General features: G+C 45.6%; 1 pseudogene; it reads right to left on the bottom strand.

The window, feature by feature from the left end:
• LOC105478959 (aldo-keto reductase family 1 member B1-like) overlaps nucleotides 1–16198 on the bottom strand; it is a 33004-nt pseudogene extending 16806 nt beyond the window's left edge.
• Between the last annotated feature and the right edge of the window lie 2971 nt (nucleotides 16199–19169).

Genomic DNA, 19169 nt, shown 5'->3' with positions numbered 1-19169 from the left:
AGGCTTTGGGGTGTGATCCAGCAGGTGGCACTTAGGCTTATTGGTCATTCGATAGACTCTTGCTTGGTTGTGTGGCTACCCTATGTTTCCTCACAGTTGCAGCCATGTTCCTTCTCAGTGTTCTGAAAGTGTGGGTTTCTCTTCCCCTTGAGTGTTCACTGCAGATCACGACTTGGCACTCCTGGGCTGCCCACTGGAACTCTGGGGTGATCTCAATGTTTATGTTCCTTCCCCAGCTTAGAGGCAGCAGAGGAAGAGATCTTAGTAGTGGTTATGGCCAAGGATCTTTTGCTTGACTCCTGGGGGTTCCACCCCAGAGAGATGCAGGTGAGCAATCACTCAGTGCAGTCAGTCCCGGATGGAGGATCTATGATGTGGGCCCAAGCCAGGGGTTCCCTGTCTGGTGACAAGTCATGGGGAGTATGTGATACCTGTGGGAGACAGGTTGGCCCCCTCTCCTTAGGATGACTGCAGCTTGTTGGAGGTGTGTATAAGGCACTTAGGGTCTTTACTCCTTCATTAGTCCACGGATGGGAAGGGCAGTTCCACAGCAGAGTCAGTAGCAAAGACGCTTTCAGTTACCACTGGAGGCTCTTTCCAGGGAGTTGCTGAGTTGATATTGGCTCAATAGCTCTGGCAGGGGGTGTGGTTGGAGGTCCAGGCCTGGAGGACCTGCCTTGTGAGGAGATACGGGAAGAGGCACCCGTGTAACAATCTGGCCACTTTTCCATAGGGCTGCTGCAGTATGCTTGGGGCCCACTCTAGTCCTTAGTCACCTTGGGTTTTCCAGAACCAGGAGGTGTCACCAGTGATGGTTGTGAAACAGCAAAGATGACAGCCTGTCCCTTCCTCTGGGAGCTTTGTCCCAGGGAGGTATGGACCTGTTGCCTGTCCAGAGGCATCGTAGGAAGTGGCTGGAGACCCTGGTTGGGAGGTGTCGCCCAATGAGGAGGAATGGGATCAGGCACCTACGTAAAGCAGCAACCTGGCCACATTGTGGTAGAGCAGCTGTGCTGTGCTGTGCTGGGGGATCCCTCCTGCCCTGGGTGGGCTCAGACTTTCCAAAGCCCAAAGGCTAGAACGGCTAAATCACCCAAACAATAAAGATCGTGGCCCACCCCTCCCTCTGGAAGCACCATCTCAGTGGGAATTCAGATCTCTGTCACTTGGAGAGCTTAGTTGGGGCTGGCTGGAGGCCCTGTTTGGGAGATCCTGCCAGTGAGGAGGAACAGGATCAGGTGTCTGTTTAAAGCAGCAGTCTGGCCATGTTGTGGTAGAGCAGCTGTGCCATAGTGGGTCATCCTTTCTGCCCCAGGTCAGCTCAAACTCTCCAAAGTCTGAAGGCTAGAATGGCTAAGGTGTCTAAATAGCAAAGATGGCAGCCTGCCCCTCCACCTAGGAGTTCCTTCTTAGGGAGTTGCAATGCCACTACTGCTAGCTGGGTAGAATTCCAAACCAGTGGGTCTTATCTTGTGTGGTGCTGTGGAAGTGGGGCCTGCAGGCTGTTGCTGTTCAGCCCCCTGGATTCAGCCTCCTTCCTAAGGGTATGTAGAGGAGTCTAACCTCCTGCTTTCCCAGAGCTGCAGCTACTTTTGCCAGAAAGCCCAAGTATGTAAGGCTCCAGGGTCTCCATGCATGCCTAAGTGACTGCTCTGCCAAGACTTCACGTAGCTCTGTCTGTTAGACTGGAGGCCCTGGTGGAGTGGGTTCACAAGGTGATCTGCTGACCCAAGGGTTGCAAAGATCTGTGGGAGAAGTGTGTTTTCCCAGGGTGTCTCATTCACTCACTGTGTCTCTGGGTCAGGGAGGATCTTCTGGTTCCGTGTTGCTCCAAGGTGGGCCATTGTTCCGTCTTGCTTTTCCTTGTTATCTGTGGGTCAGGTTGTTTCCTTGGTTAATCCTAATGCAAGGACTTGGATGTTTCAGTTGAAGGTGTTGTATTTGCTTGCCGCTTCTGTTCCTCTCTGTGAGAGCCACGCACACCAGCTGCTTCCAGTCAGCCATCTTGGACACCCTGCCTCACTCTTTTTAACAGTTGCTGAATGGATGGACTATAGACATTCAGCCATCTATAGATACTTGCCCCCAACTTAGCCTTTTCATGGTTGCCAAATAATGCAAATTTTAAAATTTGTGCTCCCTTCTCTGGGGCTAATCTAGGTCTCTCTTATGCTGTCCTCTTGCTGATGGAAAGGCCTTGTGGGCATTACTCTACTGTATCATTCAACACACAGTCAGCAGCAATCATAATTGCACCCTGGAGGCCCTTCACATTCTGATTTCATTGTGGCCTGGTTGCTCATCAGGCATATACAAATAGTATTACAGGTCTTGTCTTCATTGCTATTGTGGGTTGAATCTATTGTCTCCTGGATTCCATGTTTTCATCTTTCTTGATCTATACCCTCATATTATGGGAGAACATTCTCTAGGAGTTTTCTTAGAAAGACAGCTTAAGAAGTAATATTATAGGTCTTTGCATGTTTGAAGATATCCTATTCTGCTCATATGTTAATGCTAGTTTGGCTGGGTATAGAATTCTTAGCTACAAATACTTTTCTCTTAGAATTTGAAGACCTTATTCCATTATCTTCCAAATTTGAGTGTTACTATTAAGAATCCTGAGGCCATTCTTATTTGTGTTCCTTTTTCAGGTAACCTATGTTTTCCTCTTTGGAAACTAATAGAATTATTCCTTTCTGGTGATGAGAAATTTCTTTAAAACTGCCTTTGTGTTGGTTTTTTTCTTTATGGTACTGGGTTAATAATGGATATAGTAATTCTGGAAACTTGTATCTTTTAATTAAGGCTCATATTTTTGTATTTCTTGGATACTTTCTTCTGAGAAATTTTGTGTATTCTCTCATTTAGAACACTTATATTGGCTTTTGTGTGTGTGTATTGAATCTCTGTTTTTAAAAATCTTGTCTATTCTACTTTCCAGAATATTTTTAAAAATTTTTATTTCTCAAACCTTTTAATGAATTTTTTAAATGTTGCATGTTTAAATGTCGAATATTGTATCAATCAGCATAGACGAGGCTATGCTGGGGCAATGACAGAAACTGCAGGTAAAGGGGAATGACCACAATACATCTGACTACGTGTTATATTTTTAAATAGCAAGATTGTGTTGTTTTTAATTCATTCGTTTGATTTAGGGGTTCAATATCATCTTGAACCTCTCTGACGGTACTATTTACATTTTATTTAAAGTTTTTACCAGCATGACTTCTGTTTCCTCTAGTTCCTTTTTTCTGTGTATTTTTGCCTGTATGTGGTGAGCTCTCCCTGTACTTTTTATACCAAGGTTGCCCATTCAGAAATAAGAGTGAGTCACTTAGAAGCAGATGGGAAGTCGCCCCGTGGGCCTCTCTGTTGAGTGGGTGGTGGGTAGCTTGTCAGGAGACCAGCAGTTATTGGTGTGTGGATGTTGTGTCAGCCGCCGTCCAGTTGGTAAACACATGGATGCTCCAGACGGGGCCAGGGAGAGAGTTGAACAATGGGACTATAAGGGGCCAAGGGAACCAGGGATGGATGTGAAGGTGCTCAGTGGTGACTGCAACAGCCAGGAGCCATGACCACCTGAGATCTGGAGAGATAGAAGTTTCTGGGCTCTAGTAAATGCTCCTACCTGTGGGAGAGGGGCTTCTCAATAGGAATTATTGTCATAGGCAGGGGAATGCAGCCCTGGCTGAACTACAGCCTGGCGTGAAGAAAAGGTAGAATAAATACACCAGCCCTCTGTGTGCCCCCAGCCGAGCAGAACCCACCCTAAAGCCACAGGGAGAGAGCCCAAGGGACACAGTGTGTGTGGTTCACCTCCTGGGGACGGGCATGGTAGAGAAAGGTGGAGAGCAGATCTGAGGGGTCGGGGGAGAATGTCCCGTACAGAGAGCTCTCCCTACGGGACAGCGAGGTCTCCAGGGAGGGTCCTTGAGAGCCTGCTGGGGCATTCTGCTCACATGGAGGGAAGGGGGCTGTGGGGCCAGCTGCTCCACGTGAAGCCTTTCGTCTGAGCCCTGCTTTCTTCTCCAGCCTCAGCCTGGCTTCTGTGGCGTCTGCTGCCCCAGCCTCTGGCTGTTCAGGGACAGGTAGGATAGGCTGGTTCCTTTTCTATGTGTGCTTAGGGGCACATACTTTAGGCTGTGGCTTCCTCTTCTCTGCTAAACCAGTTACCACTTCTCTTCCAAGAATCTGTTAAAAAATACCTTGATTCTGTTTGCATTTCCTTTTTTCTTATTCCTCTAATTTATTTTATTAGAAAATGAAATTGCTTTACATTTTTATATTTATTTTCACAGAAGGACATATGTGAATTATGTACAGTTCTTTCACATTATCCATAATGTCCTGTACAAATATAACATAATTGATTAAAGTAGCTTAAAAACAATACTCTGGCAGTGTATCCTCAGGGAAATATATTCTAAGGACAAAAATAAAATTAAGAGGCAAAGATGGTTTAACCTTAGTATTGGATGTGTTTTTAAAAAATGGTGTTGGCACCTTAATACTAAAACTCTTAGGTGTGAACTGTAGATTAGCACACAGGAATCCACATATCCCTGTTTCAGGAAGCAGGGTTTTCACTGTGGAAGAAGTGGAATGAGAGAAGCTGAGGAAGAAGCCTGTGTTACTGGATTTGATACTCTGGCTTCAAACACCAACAATACTATGTGTTCCTGCTGTGAAGTAGTGAGAAGTTCAGAAATTCACCAAATAGTATTCTTGCCAGAAATGTTTCACCTAAATATAGTCACAAGGAAAGAGACGAATATAGACTGTGTGATGTTTTACCGGGATCTTCAAAGGACTCATTGTCACCGGGTGAGGGGATGGGATTGTTCTACATTAGGGAAAAACAACAAGGAGAGCCTTGATTTCATTCTGAGTTGAAAGGAAAATGAACTATTTAAAACATCAGTGGGACAATTGGGGATATTGTGTTAGATTCTCTTGTTGAATTTGTGTTAGTTTCCTTAGTGGTGGCAGAAGCATTGTAGTTGAAGGGTCTAGGGGGCCCGTCAGGCACCTGTGTCCTGCTTTCTAATGGTTCAGCAAGAGGGAGATGTGTACAGAGGGAGACAGCACGGCCAGGGGATGGTGTTAGCAGTTGGTGGGCTTGGGGCAAGTTCATTGTATTGCTATTTTGAAAAATCACAATTAGTCTGGGTGCCTCGGCTCATGCCTGTAATCGCAGCACTTTGGGAGGCCGAGGCAGGTGGATCATTGAGGTCAGGATTTCAACACCAGCCTGGCCCACATGGTGAAACCTTGTCTCTACAAAAATTACAAAATTAGCTGGGTGGTAGTGGCATGCTCCTGCAATCCCAGCTACTTGGGAGGCTGAGGGAGGAGAATCACTTGAGCCTGGAAGACAGAGGCTGTAGTAAGCTGAGATCATGCCACTGCACTCCAGTCTAGATGACAGAGTAAGACCCTGTCTCAAAAAAAATAAAAAATTTAAAAATTTTTAAAAAAGGAAAATAAAAATCAAAATTAAAAGATGAATAAATTTTAAAAGTGTGCCACAAAACTTCAACCTTTAACATTTAAAAAATTATTGTGGGAACATACTAGTCCTTTTTTAGTTTTTGCAGAAGCACAACTGAGCTTTGCTTGGTGACTTAAATGACTGAGGTACACTGAAAGAAAGGACGATGAGGAGGACATCCTAGAGAAATCTCTCCGGGTGAGGAATGCAATGTGTTCTCCTCTAGGAGAATGTTTGCTCAAAAAAAAAAAAAAAAAAAAAATGGCTGCTTTTCCTTGAGTCTTCATCCTGCCATTTCCAGTGGCCAAACACCCAAATCCAGCCACCCCAAGTCCTCTCGAAGGAGGGGATGGTCAAATACTCTGCAAGAACCAGGAACCCTAAGGATATGACTCCTCTCCTCAGTGGCACAGCTCCAACAGAGGTCCCATCTGGAGAAAATGCTGACTTAAGATTTGAAAACAAAAGCTTTTTGTTATGTACAGGAGCTAAAATCCTGACATGGCTTTAACTCTGCTGGTCACTTAGGGGCAGAAGACAGCAAGGGGCAAGATTTCTCTCTCAGGTATGTTTTGGCAGCATCCCAGAGAGGTGAGAAAAAATAAAAGAAACAGTAAGACCTCCTCATGCTTGGGCTATCCAGCTGCTGGAATAGCCATGAAATCTGCTCTTCTAAACTTATTTCAGTCACAAGTTTTTCTTCTACTTACCTCTGAGCCTTTCCCTTAAGAGGGCATGCAGACAGCACGGGTGAAGCCAGTGGCTTTACACTGGGACCTAGAACACCTGGTGGCAGCTGACCTAGATTGCTTTCATGTCTGGATAGGTCATACATAGTACACATGTGCCACAGATAGGACGGCAGTGCACACACAGGCAGTAAACATATGCATGTTAAAAGCATATACGCAAATGCCTTGGTTTGTTACAACAGAGAGATGCTTTGGGAAGGTTGACGCTCCCTCCCCATCTCTGATCCCCCTGAAGGAATGCTTGTATGCCTGCTCCCTTGTTTTTCAGAAGTGGCTGTGATGGAGCTAGTGTAGACACGTATGCCAATTTGCAGGAACAGATATGATTAAAATGTGCATGGTCATGTATGCACACCAGCTGCGTGCTGACATACACACATGTGTGCGCATCATTTGGAACAGTACAGAAAGGTAAAAGTTTGTAGCTCTTGGCTATTTGTCTCTTTCTGGCGTGATGTGACTCAGTGCTTCCTCTTTCTAGGCAACAAGTCTAGAAATGCTGTTCATCCCACCCAGAGATTAGAGGGAACAGGAAGGAAAATGTGGGGAGGGGAACCGGAGAGATGAGTAGGGGCCTGGAACTGGAGGCACTTTCACCTGTGATGGACTGTAATGCTGCAGGAAAGAGCGAGGGACTTGGTCAAGGCTGGGTGACAAGAGAAGCCAGTCCCAGAGGGACAATTTGTTCTCTTCATCAGTTTTTCTTCAAGGAGCAGACAACCTAGGACCCTCTCTTCTGTCATCTCAGAGTTGAGTCCTTCCACACCTCAAGGATTTCTGTAGGCTTTCCCAGCTGGATCCGTGCCACAGTGAGCCCCATGGATGATGGAAAGCTCTTGGTCTCCACATGGAAGCAGCACCTAATGGTGGGGGCTGAGAGTCATCAGCAAACAGGTGTTCAGTCTACCTCCAGTGATGCCTCCTCACGGCTTCCATGTGTTGAGGGTGGGCTCAGAGCAGCAGGAGGCAACCCAGAACATGCTCCACATTCAAGACGATCTTCCTCCATCCAGCCAAGAAGTCTACATCCGTGAAAAGATGGGTGTGAGAGAGCCCTCCTTGTTCAGAATGTGCAAGGTCTCACAGAGAGATGGGGGTCAAGGAAGGGACCCCCTGGTAGTAAGCTGTTCCTCTGGAAGCACCGACTCCCTTCAGGATTCCTTCTTGGTGCAGGCATGCAATTATCTTGTGTTTTGTCTTTAAAAATTGTGTGTTTCAATGCTTCAAAGCATATTCTGAAAACGATTCATCACATCCAAGTTCTCTACATCCTCTTCTCACACATTCTAAGGGAAAAAAAATGATGAGCAGAGTGGTTAGGTTATTGTGTTTCTGTTTGTAGCTACTAGCAGAGCATTAGATGAAGAAATCCACAGAACTCCTGCACAATAAGTTACCAGAACAAGAGATGAGAAAATGTGTTCTGGATTGCTATCCTGTGTCTTCTGTGGAAAACTTTGTTTTTAGGATCAAAATACTGCTTTGTAATGACAGAATATTCCTCCCACGCCTGCAGGACACATCTTCTCTCTTCTTTCTTGGAGCTGTCCGGATAGGAATCTTCGTGTGGATGGCCCTGGCCAGCTACGGCTCCTCTGTTGGCACCGCACACCGGTGTTGGAGAAGGAGTGATGACGAAGCCTGGCTGTTTAGGTCAACCCATCTCTAATAAGGCAAACATCCCACAGTTCAGAAATGCGGATATATACTGCTATGGTTTGAACTTACGTGTCTCTCCCAAAATCCTATGTTGGAACTTAAACCTGAATGTGATAGTAGTAAGAGGTGAGGCCTCTAGGAGGTGATTAAGTCATCAGGGCAGCACCCTCATGAATGGGATTAGAGACCTTATAAAAGGACTTCAGGGAACCAGTTAGGCCCTTTTTGCCCTACCATCTTCTTCTATGTGAGGACATGGTGTTCATCTCCTCTGGAGGACACAGCAAAGGCGCCATCTTGGAAGCAGAGACCAGGCTCTCAGCATACATCAAACCTGCTGTTGCCTTGATCTTGGACTCCCAGCCACCAGAATTCTGAGAAATAAGTTTTTATTATTTATAAATTATCCAGTCTGTGTGTGTGTTTTTTTAAATAGAAGCACGAATAAACTAAGACAAATACATATTACCAAAAATATATGCCCCTGAGGTTTGGAATACTTTCTCCAAAGAAGGCTTGCTGCTTTCAGCAGGCATCGGTAGGAAGTAGGACAGAGAAGGGCATTCATTTCCTACCTGCTGCTGTAACAAATTACAACAAATGAAGTGGCTGAAAGCAACACCAGTTTACTCTCACAATTTTGAGGTCAGAAGTTTGAATCCATTTTAGTGGGCTAGAATCAAGCTGTTGGCAAGGCTGGTTCCTCCTGGAGGCTCCAGGGGACAATCTGTTTCCATGACTTTTCCAGCTGCTAGTGGCCACCTGTATTCTTTACCTGGTCCTTTTGTTCCATCTTCAAAGTGCATCACTCCAATCTCTGCTTCCATAGTCACATCTTCTCCTCTGACCCTGCCTCCTCTTATAAATAGCCTGTAATTACATCAGGCACACCCAGTTATTCCAGGATAACCCCAAAATCTCAAGAACCTTAACTTAATCACATCTGTAAAGGCCCTTTTGCCATATAACACTCATAGGTTCCAGGGATTAGGACATGGACATATTTGGAGGAGGGACCATTATTCAGCCCACCATATGAGGTAAGTGGGGCATATCAATGGGTGACTCTGAAAGATGATACACTGAAGACCTTGTACCCAGGGGTAAAATCAGGCTCCTTCCCTACTGCTGGTCTTACCACTCCCATCTTAGATTGAAGTTACTTTATTTCACAATTCATATGTAAATATTTATATTTTTAAAAATGGAAACATTATCAATAGAACTAAGTCCTCTGACCATCTTCCATAATCCTGATCCTCTCTTCATCTCTTTCTCCCACCCCAAAGGTCAGCACTGTTCTTTGCTTGATACACATCAGATGTGTCTCTGCATGTACATATATTTATTTGTTCCCATAGAAAGTATAGTCTTGGTTATGGCTTCCCTCGGTGTAAGTTATATTGTAACAGATATATAATATAATTCAGCCACATGCTTTTTTCATACACCGGTGTCTTCAAGATCTTTATATGACAGCATATATTGGTGGACCTCATTCTTTTCAATTACTGCACAATATTCTTTGAAATGAGTATACCATGGTGTATTAGTCTTCTTGGGCTGCTATAACCAGAAAAGAAACTTGGTGGCTTAAAACAACCAACATTTATTCTCATGAGCTCTAGAGGCTAGAAGTCCAAAATCAAGTGTTGGCAGGGCTATGCTCTCTCTGACATTTCTAGGAGACAGCCTTGCCTATTCCAGTTTCTGGTAGCTGTTGGCATTCCTTGGCTTGTGGATGCATCTCTCCAACCTCTGCTTCTGTCTTCACATGGCTTTCACTTCCTGTGTGTGTCTCTCTCTTCCTCTTCTAAGGGCATTGCCATTGGACAAGGACAAAAGGAGAAGAGGAGGGCATGCTCCTTCCCTTTAAGGAAACATCCTAAAAGTTGCACAGTCTCTTCTCACATCTCATTGGCTGAAACTTGGTCACATGGTCACACTTAGCTTCAGGGGAGGCTGGGAAGTGTAGCCTTTAGCTGGGTAGTGAGATTGTCATGACAAGGCAATGGGGAACAGATGTGGGAATGACTGGTAGCCTCTGCCACCCTAAGTGTTTCTCTAGTGTGAGGATGGAGAGAAGGATGACTGGCCATGAGGGCTCCTTTTAATTGTGGTATTACCAAACTATCCTCCAATGCTGTCATGTAGATTTACACTCCCACCATCAATATCGATACTATCCTTTCCCATTTACTCACCAACCACTAATATAAACAAATTTTAAATTTTTTGTCATTTCAATTAGCAAAATGACATCTCAGTTTTTAATATTTTCCTTTTCATGATCCCTAGTGAAGATGAGCATTATTTAATATATTTATTGGCCTTTTTTTTTTTTTTTTTTTTTTTCTGAGACGGAGTTTTGTTCTTGTTGCCCAGGCTGGAGTACAATGGCACAATCTTGGCTCACTGCAACCTCCGCCTACCAGATTTAAGCGATTCTCCTGCCTCAGACTCCTGAGTAGCTGGGATTACAGGCGTGCACCAACACACCTGGCTAATTTTGTATTTTTAGTAGAGACGGGGTTTCATCATGTTGGTCAAGCTGGTTTCGAACTCCTGACCTCAAGTGATCCACCCACCTCAGCCTCCCAAAGTGCTGGGATTACAGGCGTGAGCCACTATGCCCGGCTTTATTGGCCATTTCTATTTCATCTTCTCTGATTTTACTTTTTCTTTTCCTTGTTCATTTTTCCTACTAAATTGTTTGTCTTTTTTCCAGTTGATGAGTTCTTTACAATATTCTCAGCATGAATATTTGCCTGTCATAACTATTACAAATATTTCTCCCAATTTGTCATTTATATTTCAATTTTGTTTAAGACTATATTTTGTCATAATAGAAATTTTAGATATGTTTTATTTTTATCATATAAAAGCATTAATTTAAAAAAAGGAAATGTTGGTTCTAAGCTTTTTGATCTAGGATACTAACAAATTCAAATATGATTGACTGAAGAGCATTATATGCCCTAGTCTAAGTAATAAGGATGTAGAAAGCCAGCTGGTAACTCGTGGCACCATCTCACAAATCTCAACGGCATCTGCTTCTTCCAGGTTGTCTACACAAGGCCCTTGCCATCAGTCAAATGAGTGACAGCTTTCTGGCAACCGTGTGCATACTCTGGCTCCTTGGAAAGCCAAGGCATGTGGCTGAGAGCAGAAGGCCTTCCCTATTACCTATTAGAGTCTATTTGGGCTGCAAGGCACTCACTCACAAACACAGAGCCATCCAGGCGGCCAAAGTTTGCTGTACCCATAGGTTTTACCCATAGTTTACTGTGGTATAACAAAAAGATTCCAGTGTCAGAGCCTACTTGAGATAAAGTTAGATAGAAGAGAGTGGATCTCCTAAGCAAGCTCCCTGAAGGCCCATACTCACTATCCCTGAATCGGAGGGGAAGTGGAGCTTTTGGAGAGATTAGATATTTTACTCCACTTCCAGAGTGGCCATGGGTACGCAGGGCCTGCCTGGGATCTTCTTCAGAGAAAAGCTGCTCCATCCACTGTGTCCCCGGGGACTTTGCCCTTTCTCAAGGAACTTTGTCTTTAAAGCACCAAGGGGCCAGCCTGCGCCTGCACAGAAAAGGGAATGAGCATGTTGTAGGAAATCAAGATGACATAGAGGAGATGTACACAGGGTGACTAGCAAGGGACAAGAAACAGGAGATCCAGGTTTGGACCCAGCTTCATTGCTTACCAACCAATCGGCTTAACCCCCCTCCACTTTCCTTCCATGAATGAAGAGGTTTCATTTACGTTTAAGGACCAACAATATCTGCTAACACTAACTCCTCTTCTTATCTTTGGGCATAAATTTGGGTATCCAGTTACTAGACCTCTTCCCAGGCTGTAGACTGTATTTTCTCCTGTTGCCTTTTCCTCTGAAGTTTCAGACCACCGAAGTGGAGAGCAGGACACCCTCCCTGCCTTGGCTCCCGGGTCCTGGCCCACCCGAGACCGAGCCCAAGCCCATCTCCCTTACACTCCTGCTTGTACTGAGCTTGCTTCTCGGGGTCTGCTCCCTCCTCAGATCTGTAATCTTTCCTTGTTTTGCTGTTGCTGTTTGTTTGAGAGAGGGTCTTGCTCTGTTGCCCAGGCTGGGGTTCAGTGTCACCACCACTGCTCACCACTGCCTTGAACTCCTGGGCTCAAGCGATCCTCCCACCTCAGCCTTCTGTGAAGCTCAGACTATAGACAGGCAGCACGTGCCAGGCTAATTTTTCTATTCTTTCATTTTTTTGGAGTGATGAGGTCTCACTGTGTTGCCCAGGCTGGTCTTAAACTCCTGAGCTGAAGTGATCCGCCCACCCCAGCCTCCCAAAGTGTGGGGGTCACAGGTGTAAGCCATTGTGATCGGCCTTCACCTTGTTTATTGGCAAAAGGTGGTAAAAGCACACACTCATGTTAGCAAGGGGCTGGTTCTCCTCTTTCCTTTTTAGGATATTTGGTAATATGACGACTTCTTTACAGGTAAGTCATCTTCGGATGTTCGCTCCTTCCTGTTTCTTGACAGGAGGTATAGCTGCCCCATGCACCATGGCTGATGCCCAATAAAAATGGGCTTTGGGGATTCCAGCCCCATTTGGAGAAGGTTCCCCTGTCAGTGCCTTGCCTGGATTAGCTTGGTTCTCACTATTTTTCAAATATGCAAAAGGCCTTTTGCTCTACTCTGAGCACCCATGATTACCAGACAGCACAGGAGCTCGCTCGGCCGAGGGGCAGGCTAGAACTGCTGGGAGGCCAGAACCCTGGGGAACAGCCCTCAAACACTGACAAAGAGGCGCTCCTTGCCCTCCTGGTGGAACAATGATGACGCGTGGTCTAAACCAGGTCGGCAAACTTTTCCTGTGAAGAGCCAGCTGGTAAATTTTTTGGTCTTTGCGGCCCATATGGTCTCTGTCACAACGACTCAACTCTCTCCTGGTAGGACATACGCAGCCATCGTGTAGAGAACACAGAAACACAGGCGTGTGGCTCTGTTACAGGACAACTGTATTCATGGCTACTGAACCCTGAATTTCAATAACTTTCATGTCACTAAATATTTTTCTTTGATTATCTCTCAACCATTTTAAAACATAAAGACTCCAGCCTGGGCAACATGGTGAAATCCCGTCTCTACTAAATAAACAAAAATTAGCCGGGAGTGGTGGCAGGTGCCTATAATCCCAGCTACTTGGGAGGATGAAGCAGGAGAATCACTTGAACCCAGGAGGTGTAGACTGCAGTGAGCCAAGATCATGCCACTGCACTCCAGCCTGGGCGACACAGTGAGACTCTGTCTTATAAAATAAAATATAAATATAAATATAAACATAAAGACTATTCTTAGCTCATAGGCTATGGAAACCCAACGAACTGGGTTCAACCATAGTTTTCTGATTACAGTCTAAATCGTCTCCCAGAGGTCCCAGTGAGGTGGAGCCCTGCTTGTCCGCAGTGGTAATCTGGAGTGATTGGCTTCTTCCCTTCCCTGGTTTACTCTGCCTACTCTTCTGCGTTCACCTTCCAAATAAGCTATTTGCACTCAAAGTCCTCTCGGAGTCTGGTTCTGTTCTTAGACCTCTTCCCAGACTGGTAAATTTGATTTTCTGTTTCTCCATCCCCCAAAGTTACAAACCAGGGACGTCTAGAGCAAAGCAACTCTATCAGCAGCTCCTGGAGCCTGGCCCTCCTGAGTGTACCTGCTCCACCCCCTGGCTACCCCACCCTGGATTGTCACATTGAGCCAGCTTCCATAAATCTTGGCTTTATGTCCCATTTCCTGAGGACACTTCAGTGAACAAGATCGTCCTTGTTTCACAGCTTCATGCTTTCATTCTGCTGGGGATGGGGGAGGGCGAAGCCACAATTGTAGTGCAGTGTGATAGCCAGGAAGGACGGCAGGCTGTGCCACAGGAGTCAAGGGGATTCGAATCTCAGCTCATCCTTGTGATGAGGAGGAGAACTTGCCCAAGCCTGTTTCCTCATCTGAAGAGGAGAGAATCTGAACTCAATCCTTAAGGGGTGGGGGTGAGGAAATGAAATACACGTCCAATGCCAGCCATGCATTGTATTGCGGGGCACACAGTAGGCACTCGGTGAGCAGAGGTGACCACTGTCATTAATAGACAAGTACTCTAGGAGCCACAATGGGAGGGTCAGTGGGGGCCAGTGTCATCATGGGAGAGGTGGCAGTGTGTAGGCAGGCCCTTAGGAGTGGCAGGATGTGGGTGATGGGCTGGGGGAAAGGAGCACTTAACACAGGAGGACAGCATGAGCAAAGGTGTTTCCATGAACCCAACAGAAGGAACTTGGGTAACTAATCCAGCTTTTATCTTGCCAACACAGGCCAAAGAAGGTGGCTTAGAAGCACCTGAGGTATGCTTATCTTTATTATTTTTTTTGAGTCAGGATCTCACAGTGTTGCCCAGGCCAGAGTGCAGTGGCATGACTATAGCTTACCAATGCCTCCAACTCCTGTCCTCAATTGATCCTCCCTCCTTGGCCTCCCAAAATGTTGGGATTGCAGGTATGAGCCACCATGCCTGGCCAAGGTAACACTTATTGAGCATCTGTTGAGACCCTATGGAGATGCAGGCCATGTTCTAAGTGCCCCGTGGGTCATCTCATTCACCCTTACAACAATTAGGTAGGAATTGCTAGTATCTACATTTTACAAGGAAGAGACCAAGCCTCCAGAGAGGTTACGTTGCCAGTATGAAGATTCCAATCATGCCCATCTAACTGCAGAAACTCTGTTCCTCCCCACTAGATGATTCTGTAGCACGTAGAATAGAGACTGAGCTAGACTTGGGGTTCAGAGAAGCCATTCTGAAGGAAGTGACATCTATGATGAGATCTGAAGAATGGGCAGAAATCATCCCTGGGAAGGCAGACAGAAAGTATTCCAGGCACTAGCATGTCCTGGGGTTCAACGGCAGGCTAGGAGGCTCTGGGAGTAGTGTGGTCTGGCTGCAGCATATAGCGAGTCAGAGAACGAAGCTGGGGGATGAGAGATGTATTCACAGGCAGGAGACCAACCCATGAAGAGCCCTAGAAAAGACATTAAGGCATCCGGAGTTTATCCCAAGGCAAAAGGGAAGAGTTTGGAGGAATAAAGAAATAAAGATTTCTTTCAGTTTAGATTTTTTTTTTTTTTTTAAGACGGAATTTCACTCTTGTCACCCAGGCTGGAGTGCAGTGATGAGATCTCAGCTCACTATAACCTCCGTCTCCTGGATTTAACCGATTCTCCTGCCTCAGCCTCCTGTGTAGCTGGGATGACAGGTGCACGGCACTATGCCCGGCTAATTTTGTATTTTCAGTAGGGACGGAGTTTCACCATGTTGGCCAGGCTGGTCTCGAACTCCTGACCTCAGATGATCTGCCTGCCTCAGCCTCCCAAAGTGCTGGGATTACAGGCATGAGCCACCATGCCTGGCCCAGTACAGATTTTAAGACAGCTCTCTGGTTAGTGTGCAGGATGGACTGGAAAGGGGCAGAGCTGGAGACAGGAATATGAATTAGAAGGCTGCTTCCGTGCAATAACCCAGAATGCACAGGCCCTGGATGTGCTGGTGCTATTCCTTGGAGAGAAGGCATGGCTAATGATCACAGTTTTTGTTGTAAGACAAACTTCTGGGCTTTGGAGGGCGTGATGGTGGTTGAGGAAGAATCATGTAATTACTAAAGGTCAGGGACTCTGCCTCAGTTATCTCTTCTATGTCGTGGACAGCCAAGCTGGGCTCTTTCCTGGCATCTCTCATTCATGAGTGCTCTTCAACTACCAACACCTCTGAGCTCATCTTCTCAACTGGGATTTCAAATGTGTCTTCTGACAAGCTCAGGTATACATCTTCTGAGAACTTTGTGTATATGTCTTCTGGCAAAGTCTCATCTGTGGCCATGAGGCATTGTTATGTGATGACATTTTCAACCCACAGATCTTCAGTCCTATACGGGGGTCTCTGGCCATGGAGGGATCCAGACTGGTCACTCTGACTTCTGGTCTGACTTCACACAGATCCTGCAGGAGCCCTGGCCCAGCATCGTCAACCAGTTCCCGGAAGTCTCTTTCTGCAAACAGGGGAAGCTGGACTATGGTTTTGGTGGTAATGTTCTAGCACGTTAGGACTTCAACTCTGTGTAGCTCACCTTGAATTTTGGCAGAAAACACACCCTTCTTCAGAGCAAGGAAGCACTCATTGGCTATGAATGACGCAAATGGCTTCACGTGGGACATGTAGTCTCTGGAGGACTGGAAGTAGAGCTTGTCCACTTGGCATAGCCACAACGACATCAGAAACCAAGTTAAAATACAGACCTCTCCTGAGGACCCTGCCCTGATAGGCATATGTGATGAGGAAATGCCGCCTCTTCCTTCCTTGGGAAATCTCCATGGCAAGGAATTTTTTCACTTTGTTAGTGCCGAGGATGGTTAAGAGCTGCCTGCACTTGAACAGAAAGGGCTTGCTTGTGCCTGTTTTAGTCTCTGCAAGGACCACACTCATTATTTTGATTCTCAGTGGGAATTTGTCTATTTTCCTTTCTGTATATTTGTCTCATTGTTACAGTTTTAAAGGGCAGACTTTCTAAGCCTGTAATATGAGTGACATGTATGTCCAGGTAGGAGGGGATGGCAACCTGGATTGCACTTGGGGAAGTGAGGAGGGAGACAATTAGCAGGAGGTCTGAAGGTGCAAAGGAAGACAGCAGAACCCAGGTGACATGGTTTGTCTGTCTCCCCCTGCCAAATCTCATCTTGAATTGTAGCTCCCATCATTCTCACTTGTCCTAGGAGGGACCCAGTGGGAGGTAATTGAATCATGGGGCAGGTCTTTCATGTGCTCTTCTCGTGATAGTGAATAAGTCTCATGAGGTCTGATGGTTTTATAAACGGCAGTTCCCCTGCACATGATCTCTCTTGCCTGCCACCATGGAAGACATGACTTTTCTCCTTCTTTGCCTTCAGCCATGATTATGAGGCCTCCCCAGCCATGTGGAACTGTGAGTCCATTAAACCTCTTTCCTTTATCAATTACCCAGTCTCAGGTATATCTTTATCAGCAGCATGAGAACTGACTAATACACCAAGTGACCAATAGGAGTTTTTCACAGAGGGACAGAGCTAACTGCAGTAATTTGGTCAGGAATATATACTCTGTCCTCACTCTTCTCCACCCTCTGACCTGTGGGAAGCCCCGTTTCTCATCTGAACTGAATCTGTAGCCAGACAGCAAGGGAGGTGGGTTGATGCCAGCCTCACAGGTCAGCTTCAGCCTCTGGGGCAGGGCACAGGGCAGAATGGAGAAGGGGCAAATGAGGGCTGGGACACATGGAGGGTCCTGTAGAGAGGGGTTAAGTGATTTGCTTGAGGCTGAGATAGGAAGGAACAGATATGGGAAAACAACTCAGGTCTTTAGACTTGTTTAAGTGCTCTCTCTACACCACCATATGTGGGCGTGAGTAAGAGCCCATCAGAGTGCAAGTGTGGCGGCATAGCCCTCTCTTGCTTAAATTCCCTATGAAGATGAAAGCGACAATGCACTGCTACTCAGGCAATGGTTTTCAGAACATCTCAACATGGTCATTTAAGCCTCAACATTCTAAATGGAAAATAGCCATAAGCAAGTGATGAGAGAACCAACATTTATACAGCATGATGAGCTGGCAGCTGGCCCATCATCTCTTCATCTTTCCTTTCAAGGTTTCCAATCAAAAATTAAAATTTTAAAGTGACTATAAGGAAGCTTAAGTGTATGTGTCATTTTTATGACCAGTGGAAGCAATAATTCTCTCTGAGCTGGGCTTATGTCTGAAGGCTACAGACTGATGTGGACCCCTAAGTCTTCATGTGTAGAAGGATATAATGGGATCAAAGTCAGCTGCTGCAATTGAGACCTCACTTTAATTGGGGAGGAAGACTTACCCTAAAGTGAAATATTGGGAGTCTGACTATATTTGATTGATTCCTGAAAACTGAAAGTGAGGCCCCATTCTTTTTAAGGGATACCTATATATAAACATGCACTATAAATGACCTATGGAATTGTACCCAGATCAAGAATGCTCATTGCCAATGGTTTTAGGAGTATCTGGACATGGTCATTGAAACTCCTGGAGAAGGTAAGAAGTTGAGAAGGGAGAATTTCCTTAATGAAACTCAGAGTATCAACTTAGACATACATTTCATTTAAGCAAAATATGGGGCCAGCCATGGTGAGTCACACCTGTAATCCTAGCACTTTGGGAGGTGGAGGCTGGAGGATCACTTGAGCCCACTAGTTGGAGACCAGCCTGGGCAACATAGCAAGACCCTGTCATTACCATGTTACAAAAAATAAAAATAAAATTAGCCAGACGTGGTGGCGCACGCCTATAGTCCCAGCTATTCGAGAGGCTGAGGTGAAAGGATTGCTTTGGGCCAGGACTTCGAGGCTGTTATGAACTATGGTCACGCCACTGCACTCCAGCCTGGGTGACAGAGTGAGACCATATCTCAAAACAAAACAAAACGACAAGTAAAAACAATACTATAGGAAGCCATGAAACAGATATGGGCTGTTGCAGATTGGATCCAGGATTCCTGGGAGGTGACTGAGTCACTGAAACAACAACATGTAATGCCAGGTTGAAGGGGTAAACTGAGGAATGAAGACCAGTCTGTGGAGACCAAAGTCTTCAGGGCAGGAAGTGGGGCCCATGAGATCTGCCACTTCCTAGCCATGACACCGCATGCATGTTATCTAACTAATCTAGGCTTTGTTCTCGTTTGTAAAATGAGAAAAATCATCACTTTCTTTTTGCTTATCTCACTAATAGTTGTAAAGATCCAATGAGATCATGGATGGGAGAGTGCTATGCAAATCGTTTTGGGCTCACAAAACTAAGGTATTATTTTTGTTCAACTGCAAATATCTTCCTCAGAAAGTGTAGAAATGTACACCACAAATCCAAAATCCCTCAATGCCCAAGTGTTTACTAGCATGAGTGCAGTTCCACAGGTGCCCTCAAATTAAAGGTTTCTTGTGATCATATGTGATTTAGGAACATTTTCAGCAGTTAATGCACAATGCTTCTGAAATCTAAAGTAAGCAGAGGCTTATTGTCTATTAATGAAGGTCTCTGGGGGCTAGGGAGCTAGGACAGATGCCCCAACTCCAGTTCCAGATGATGAAAGGACTCCAGAGCCAGAATACCCTAACGAGGCTGTTTGCATCCCAAAGAGGTAAGGCCAAGACACCTGGAAAGAAATCTAGACCCATCGGTTG

Source organism: Macaca nemestrina, chromosome 19, assembly GCF_043159975.1.
Source record: "Macaca nemestrina isolate mMacNem1 chromosome 19, mMacNem.hap1, whole genome shotgun sequence".
Lineage (NCBI taxonomy): Eukaryota > Metazoa > Chordata > Mammalia > Primates > Cercopithecidae > Macaca > Macaca nemestrina.
This window is presented reverse-complemented; position numbering and strand designations above follow the sequence as displayed.